Source organism: Octodon degus, unplaced genomic scaffold (assembly GCF_000260255.1).
Source record: "Octodon degus isolate 3935 unplaced genomic scaffold, OctDeg1.0 scaffold00016, whole genome shotgun sequence".
Lineage (NCBI taxonomy): Eukaryota > Metazoa > Chordata > Mammalia > Rodentia > Octodontidae > Octodon > Octodon degus.
Window position 1 is genome coordinate 18,859,340 of NW_004524592.1, and position 9,417 is coordinate 18,868,756.

The 9,417-nt window shown below is 37.4% G+C and overlaps 1 long non-coding RNA gene across 1 annotated transcript in view; it reads right to left on the reverse strand.

Annotated features, from left to right (window-relative positions):
* LOC111815433 overlaps positions 1 to 8,570 on the reverse strand; it is a 73,718-nt gene extending 65,148 nt beyond the window's left edge. Inside the window, exon 1 of the long non-coding RNA XR_002820129.1 lies at positions 8,488 to 8,570. This is a non-coding gene — a long non-coding RNA (uncharacterized LOC111815433). The remainder of the gene's footprint in view (positions 1 to 8,487) is intronic.
* Between the last annotated feature and the right edge of the window lie 847 nt (positions 8,571 to 9,417).

Genomic DNA, 9,417 nt, shown 5'->3' on the forward strand with positions numbered 1-9,417 from the left:
AAAAAAAAAACTTCCATCACCTTATGCAACTGCATATGACACGTAGCTAGCATTAAAAATAAAGTGGCTTAAAAATGTTTAGATTTCTTTTTTTTTCAATGCTTAGGAAAACATAAAAATTCTATAAAAATAGAAGTGCTCTAATTAAATACCTCCAAGAAAAGTTTGAAAGGGCATAATTACTATTTTAACACTGGGGTAAAACATTTTAGATGACTTAAATGACACCTATAAATCATTCCCTTTGAACTACACATACTGCTTTTGTTTAAAAACACAGAAACAAATCTTTCCCCTCCAAAGAATGTTTAAATTTAGTCAAATGACTGATAGTCATCTCACTAACCAGCTATTTGCAGAGCAATCTTTTTCACAGTGCTTCATGAGTCTAGATATATCAAAAATGGTTGGGGAACCTTATGTTTTTACTCGACAATGTATTAGTTTCTAAATCTAAAGCAACATTCAACATTCCATTTGGAAAATAACTTACACTAACACTTTCTTACTTGTAAATTGCAAATCCAACTACATTTCTTTAAAGACTATAGAGTAATTGTCCTTTTGTATTAGAATCAAAGCCAATATTTTTAATTTTAAAGCTATAACACTATCTTTAGTTTTTGGTTTCTAAGTGAGGGGCAGAATTAGAAAAGATTATAAAGTTAAATTGGCTATGATCAACTTTTTGAAAAAAAAAAAAAGCTCTTGCAACCTTCGCATCAATGTTTACAATGTTCAGGGCCAGAAAGATAGCTCAGTAGAATAAGCGTCTGCCTGGCAAGCACAGGGTCCTGAGTTCAATTCCCAGTATGGGAAAAAAAACTGTTTACAATGTTGAACAATCCTTCTGTAAGGCTTACTACATAGGTTGCAGTCATGATCCAGCTGTACTGGTATATGGAACTACCTCAGCTAAACCAAGTAAACTTTGAATGTGAAACTTCTCTATTTTTCTTTTCTTTTGTCTCTGTTCTTTTGTTTCCAGAGTCTCCTACATGCTATGACTGAACTATACATGCCCCACCACTGAACGACATCCCTAGGCCAAGGTGATACTTATTTGTTATTTGGTTTACATTATTTTTCAATTATTGGGCAAAGATGAAATTTTTCAATACATAACAAGGACAATATACTTAAATAGAAGAAACAGAAAATGTGATAGGCAGTATAGTTGAATGTGGGAAGTAGAGTTTCAGCAAAGCTCATGTATACTATAGCCATATCTTTAAAATTTTGTCTCTTGACATCTTTTTGTAGTTCCTGGTAATAACAGCTTTGCTTACTGAAAAGATTTCATGAGCTACTCCCTAAAAGATGACCTGTCTCCTTGAAGGTGTGGCACAAGTTTTTAATCCTTACAGGCAATGAAAGAGAATGTGTGAGACTTGTACCTTCAATGCACATTTACCAGTTTAGGCTTAAATCTGACTAACCTCACTGGTCTCTTATATAGACAGGAATCTTAAATTTTATTATTATTTCTTTTAATCTTGGGGAAAACCATTTGAAATATATGAAATTAAAGCTGCACAGTGATTGTCATGCATGGCTGGAAGTGGGAACCACTTCAACCTTTGGAATACACCACGATTGGTGTTCATATGGATTACATTTTAATATTATGCTGGAAGCCTAATTATAAAGGATTATTAGCAGATCATAAGAGGACCACAGTGAAATAGGGTTGTGCAGAGTAGAATATCATTAGCTTTCTGATCTTCAAGTCATACCTTTCTCTCAGGTTGTCATCTTCCTTCTCTGTGAACTGTGGACAGGGTTTATAAGGATACCAGTCCCTTCCCCTGACATAGTCACTAGAAAGTCTGTCTCTGCTTTTCTTAGTGGCTTTGGTTTCTTTTGCTGGTTGATTTTATAACCTAGATAGTCCATCTAGTAGTTTATGATCCTTCAAAATTGAGTTTCATCATATGGCCCTTGAAGGCTACTTGACCACATTGTCAGTGTCAGTTGATAAAAATGAATAGGACCTAGGATCAGCAGACCTTTGTGTCTTTGGCAAAAGTAACACATGAAATAAATGAATGCATTAAAGCAGGTACTTGGGCTCCACACTTAAAATCTTGCTAATCTCACAGCAAAACTGCAATTAGGCAAAGAATCAGTGCTGTCTTTTAAGCTTTTCAGCAGATGACCAGAGTGGCCAGGCATAGGCAACTCTATCTTTTATAATGCAGGCACAGCATTGTCTTAAAATAGCACTTGTGTTGACTTTGTTATGTTAACTGTGGGAACCTTGGAGGAAATACATTTAGGCACTTGAAGACTAGAAGTTAAAAGATAAGGCCAAGTGATACAGTGAACAGTGTGCCTGAGAGGTAAATTGCATGGAGAAACTAAACATGACAGGCTTAGATAAAACACTTATTATGATTAATACCAGAAGTAGAAACAACAAGCTCATTTCTTTCTGCAGCCCCAGGAAACCTCACTTTTACCTGATAATGTTTATGGCTCCAGCTCACTGACCCAGTGCCCCCCACTTTCTTAATGGCAGGGTACTAATCTGTGAACCATCAGAAAGTTAGGAATGCTTGCTTCTCTGATTTTCATCTTTCTTTGGAAGGTTTACGGATCAGTACTGTCCAATTTGCACAACAAGAACATAAAGGAAGTAGCCCAGAATTCTGGTATTTCCTGAAACAAACTGGGATTTAATGTTGTTTATTTTCCTTAATATACAGTAGTTAGATGTCACCTGCTGCTTGGACATCAAGTACATGCAGGATGACAGTGAGGATAGAGGAATGAGTGTGGTAGGTGAACTAAAGCATCAAGAGGCAATTCATAGCGGTGAGAATTCACAGAAGGCAAATCTGTTTTCTTTTGTTTATATTACCCATAAAGACATCTACATCTTCTCGGTCTTGTAAAAATTTGATTTTGAAAGAAAACTTGAAGGTCTTATGATTTGACTCACTGTCAAAATATTATCCCACCCATTGCCATTGGCAGAAGTACTTGAGTACTGTAAACTACTCTGTTTACACCCAGTTCTAACTAGATCTGATCTAATCGCTCGATAACTTTGACCTGGTTGTTCCAGTTTGGCATCTTGACATCATATGCAAAAAAGTAGAATTCATATGAGGCAGTTTTTCAAAGTATGTCATAATTATCTATGTTTTTCTACTTGCAGAACATGTCTGATTCCTCTAAGCTGAATGAAATGATCCTTGAACAATTCATTTCTTTGAGGACACATACCGTTGTTCTATTGCACTTCTTAACATACATTGTTTAAATATTTTACTTTTGATATAATGTGGGTAGCTGATAAAGAAGATTTTATTATCATGAAGATTTTACTCATAATTTACCTAATAAATTCTAAGATGTATTCTACATTTTTTGGTGGTCATTTCTTGGGAAATTCATATACATTCAAGTGTAGAGATTTCAAATAAGGTATGAAACATTTTTCTCTCACTTAAATATGTATTAACACCTACCGCTTATAGGCTAGGCCTTCCTTTAGGAAGTAGATGTGCCCATGTGGTTGGGATGCCTCCCATTTCAAGTGGCACTCATTGCCTTCATTTGGCAGAGGGTAGCCAGAGTGATTTTTTGCATCATAAAAGTTGAGGAGGTTACAGATTTTTTTTTCTACTGTTCATTATCTTTCATCTACTCCCTGTTTGGAAGGAGCCAAAAAATATAAACTCTTCCTAATTTCTCATGGCTCAGGGTTAGCAGGAACATTGTTATGTACACAGCAAGGGCTGCAGGTTTTAGGAAGAACTGACAGACGTGACAGGAACTCGAGCATCAAGATGGGACAGATTTGATAGCAACCAGTTTGAATTTCATTTCCAGCACCACAAGGCTTGAAGCATGTGTCAGTGGTTCCAAAATGAAGAAGTGATGTTTATATTTTCCAACTGCCCTATATCCTCTTTTTACAACATTTTAGTTATTAGTTGAATTCCTGGTATTTAATAGTTATAATTCTCAGGAAATGGACCATATGTATAAATTCCTTTGAGTTTGTGAAAAAATTACTTTGCTTTTTTTTTTGCACATTAACTGTATTGTTTAAGTCTTACACGCACTAAGCAATTCAAAGGAGATGATATTGAACACACCATAAAGTCTATGACTATCACAGTGAGTGAGCCCACAGAACAGAGTTAGAATAAAGAAAAAGCCAGAGTCTTAAACCTAGAACACAAGATCATGAAGCATTAATGATTAGAAAGCATGTTACTGTGTGGGGGGTGTAATATATTGTGGAATCGCCTGTGTTACTCATGCAGAATGGTTTTAGTGCAATAGAATATGTCCTCACACAATAGAATATGGCCCTGGCAATGTAAACAGTAAAGAGATAGGTTAGAGGGATCAGAGCTACTTCATAGAATTACTGGGGAGGGGAGAGTAGTGTGAAGTTAAGCTCAAATTTTGCCCCAACCATCATCAGCATAAAGAATATTTTTACTAATGCCACCAAGAATTGAATATCACAACTGCCACTTAACTGCAGTGGTACTGCTGGTGCCATGTCCGTTTCTTGCTTGTGGCAGGAACACGATCGTGTCTCCTAAGACATGGAAGGAAGCTCATGTGTGGCCTATACCAGCCAGGCTGGAGCTCCCCGCAGGCCGCTTCTCAAGCTGCTCATTCCCTCATCCCGGGGCTGAGCAGTTCCATGCCATGAGCAGACCTCAGCCCACATGTCTGGGCCTTAGTGTGTATGTGTGGAGGTGGTGTGGGGGTGAAGGATGAGATTCAGCACTTTGACTTCTATACTGGAAAAGAAGGCTCAAGATCTAGACATTTTCTCTAATGGGGAGGGACTATTTAAAATGTATTAAACAGACATAAACTCATGCATTTAACCAAATTCAAGTGACAAAATTGAAGAAAGGTAAACATGAACTAGAGGTCAACTACTTTGAGTATTGTGCTGTTTGTTCTGGGAGGCTGGGATAGGGGACTTGGAGAACAGAGAAAACCAGGTCATAAACAAATAGTTAAGTAGAAATGGTACTGTGTTAGGTGGCTCAAACTATTGCATCAAATATTGGGGCAGGAAAGAGTGATGGAGCAAAGTGAAAACAAGGGATTGTATGACTGTATGGCCCTGGTTGGGGTTTTGAAGGTTGGTCTCACAGAGGGTGTGATATGTGAGCCCAGAGAAAAGGGGACAGCCATCGCCCTGCCTGAGGAACAAGCAGTGGAAAAGGCTTTAGCTGTGGGTTTTGCCTAGTGTGTCTGAGTGACAAGAAAGAGACCTTTGTCACAGGAACCAAGTCACCAAGGTGAATAGTTGGAGATGAAGTTGGAGCTTGGACATGGAAAACAGAACCTGCATCCCAGATCAAAGCAGCAACAGAAGAAAACAGTAGGCATGCAGATGTGCCCCAATCTCAGAAGAACAAGTTGCTCAGTTGGGTTGTAGTGTAGAGCAAATAAGAGGAAATATCAAGAAAACAGTTTGCAAAAGTATTCTGGAAGTAAAGAGTGTGTCCTGATGTTTAGGCTAAGCATTTCAGGTTCAGTACGAATGGTAATAGAGACACGGGGAAGGCTTCAGCTTGAATAATGTCAAAAACAAACATTGAATTTGCAAGAGGTTGAAACTGGATAGAAAACGGAGGTATTAGAGGACAGAAGAGTTGAAATGCTTTGTGGGGAGATGGAAACCATGAGACCTACCACTGAGGTGAAATTGTTTAGATAACTCAGCAATGAGGCTCAGAAATAGAGGGGTGGCAGTGGGTGGTGGAGGAGAGGATAAATCTGAGAAGGTGAAGCCACACTGGGGAGGGGGAAGAGCTATAAATGAAGCCGTTAAGCAGCAGATATATAAGAGCACACATTGACACAATACTGCTAAAGTACTGGAACACTGGTTCTTACGTCCCACCCCTTCAGACACCCAACACCCCATTACTCGTTTCTCTGGGTGCTTGGGCTTCTCTCTAGGGCTAGGACTCCACAGTTCAGCAAGTACAGAACTCACTAGTAGAGCAGAGAGAACTACTGGGATCTGTTGCTTGGTACCTGTCCAGAACTGTCTATTAACTAGTTTGAATATCATCCTTGACATGTGAGGATTTAGGAAAATTGGGTTCAAAATACCATTTCTGTGCTTCTGCCTCCTTAAACTCTTGAGAAATGAAATTATCAGCGAGTCAAATCACAGCCAGACAAGGTGAGGATTTATCAGATTCTCAGTCTTTAAGGGAGATTTCCCACTGATTTCCAGAGGACTGAGATTTTCAATCATAAGAATCTTGCTTATGTCCCTGCTTTGTAATGTAGAGCGGGAAAATATCAATTATATTTTCTGTTCAAACAGCTTTACTGATAATCACAGTAGTACAATCACTATAATATTGAGTAAAACTTTGCATTCCTTATGATATTCTTTTGTCTTTGGGTAAAAAAATCTAGGATTTAAATTACTACAAGCACATAGATTGAAAGCCCAATTTATTACATTATTTGTGACTAATAAAAATTATCAGAAAATATTTCAAATGAAAAATTAACATTGCGACTTTTGCCATGCATTTTCAATTTTCTTAAATTTATATATTATCTTTTTTTGGGTCTAGGTTTTCTCCTGTGAAATTCATGTGGTTAATAAAAGCAGTACTTGGCAGAGGAAGAAGAGAAGTAGAATGTTGTCAGTGACTCATAAGGACCTCAGTTCTATAATTTCTACCCGTTGGGATGTCTTTGTGTTCTGAAATACTATGGACTGAATTTAGAAGTCCAAGGTAGCATGAAACTCCTAACTCTAGCTCACTGCTCCAGAGGTCTTAAATGCCACATTCGAATGCACAGTGTGTAGGACAGAATGTGTCTTTGAAGTTTTTGACATAAGAGTAAACCACCATTGTGGAGTGAATTTATAACGCGTATTTTGTGAGAAGCATACTTACAAAGCTATCGAGATAATTGTATTTACAGATAAGAGGCAAGTGAGAAAATTACTTTTCAATTTAAAGGATTACAGATGCAGATGTGTAATTATATATGCTCCGACTTAATCTAATTCAACTTAAAATACATGTTACATTCTGGCCATGTTCAAGAAATAGGTATGAGAATTTCAGGAGAAAAGGGTGGATAAGATAGGTCCTTGAGGGGAACACAGAAAATGAAATGGACAAACAACTTCGACGCTAGATAAATGTGAAAACGTCTTGAGACAAATGCACACACACGTATGTTCAGGATTCAAGAAGAAAGGGCGCCTATTAATATTTTACATAAGTCAGAATTTCAAAATTAGAATGAGATATATATAATTTCCTTTATATATATCTGAGGCAGATAACTTTATAAAGACAAAAGGATTATTTTGCTCATGACATCTTTAGAGGTTCAAGGTCAAGCAGGGCAAGTCCTCTTGGATGGCCTGTGGGAAGGGTAACATGGTGCACAATGTGGCAGGGAAATGCATGTGGAAGAGCTCACACCACCAAACAGGAAGTCTGAGGGAGAGGTTCCCACCCACAGTGCCTCGTGACTACACCAGTGACCTAAGGGTATCTTCCAGCACTTACCAGTAGCACCAGCATGGGAGGAAGACTTCAGCCACGATGGACTCTTGTGTAACACTCAGCTTCCACTCAACCACTGCACATTTGGTGACAGAGAAAACAAAACCATATCTACAATGTTTTGAACAACTATTAAGTGCCAGGCATTGTGCTGAATGCACCATTTTACCTTGTAAAAAAATCAAATTTATAGACTATAATGTGATACCCTGATCTGTGTAATACTAGAAAGAGTGAGTCAAGTTTACTTGGTCACATCACCAGATTAATTTTTGGTGGTGATAATGTTAAGCACGTGTTAGACATTTTGAAAAATCAAAACTGCTAGTTGTCATTTCCATGCAGTATGTCAAACAGATCACTAAAACGTATTCCTCTAGTGTAACTCAGTCACTGTATAAGTTGGTCAGCGCATGTCTTTTCCCACCTCTCCACTTCCAGTAACCACTCTTCTAGTCGCTTTTTTAATAAGATCAAGTTGTGTAGCCTTCATAGATTAGATAATACAGAATTTGTCTTTGTATAAATACTTTACTTACTATAATATTTACTTGCCATAATGTCCTTCAAGTCCAACCATGTCTTCATCCATCTTGTGGTGAGTGACATAATTTCCTTTATATATATATATATATATATATGTATATATATGATGTATTCATCTGTTGATATATACTTCGGTTGCTTCCATATCTTGAAAGTTGTGGACAATGCTGATGTAAACATGGGAGCAAAGATCTCTTTGGCATGGGGATTATACTTCCTTTGGCCATATATCAAAAAGTAGGATTATTAACATTATTTTTAATTGTCTGAGGTCTGCCATACTCTATTACATAATGGATGTACTAATTCACATTCTTGCCAATAATGCTCAAGCGTTCCTTTTTCTCCACATCCCTGCTAGCCCTTGTTGTCATTCATTTTTTGAAGAAAGCCATCTTACCTCAGGTGAAGCAAGACCTTAGAGTGGTTCAAATTTTCATTTCCCCAATGAGTAGCGATGCTGGTCACTTTTCACACACTTGTTGGCTGTTATAGCTCTTTCTTTGTTGTCCATTTTTAATTGAATTGTCTGCTTGCAATTGAGTTGAATTCTTTCCTTAGACATTTTGAATACTAGATGTGTACCTTGCAAATATTGTCTCCAAACCTGTGGGTTGTCTCTTCATTCAGTTAGTTTTTCTCTTTGCTATGCAAAAATGTTTTAGTTCCATGAAATTCCAGTTGTCTATTTTTGCTTCTGTGCCTGTGTTTCAAGAATCCTTGGTAAAATATTATCCAGACCATTGTCATGGGGGTTTTTCTTCATGTTTTTTTTAGTAGCTTTCCATTTTTAGGTATGATATATAAATCTTGAATCCATTTTGAGCTGATTTTTGTATATGGTGTGAGATAAGGATCCAGTTTCACTCTTCTGTATGTGGAAGTCCAGTCTTTTTCTGGTACTGTTCATTAAACAAACTATGCTTTCACATCCTGTGTCCTAAGACAACTTTCTCAAAATTCAGTAAACTAGTTTGTATGAATAAATAAATATGAAGGACTGCAAGTATATAGATAACAGTCATGCCAGATGGTGTAAATGCTAAAGAGAACAACACTACAGTAGGGCTAAGAGGAATGAAGAGTGAGCTCCAATGGGTGGAGGTGGGAGGTGAGCTCTTGGAATTCTAAGCTGACTGGTGATCTTGCTATTTTTTGCTCCCATGTCTTCACACATTTTATGATAAGATATGTGACCAAAGAAGGACATGATGAGCCATTTGTCTTTGAGACATGAGCTTACACTATTTCATAGTTGTTATGTCACTAACACTGTCAGGCTTGGTTAAGCTAGATCAACAATGCATTAAAACCATCCATTTTCTTGTAA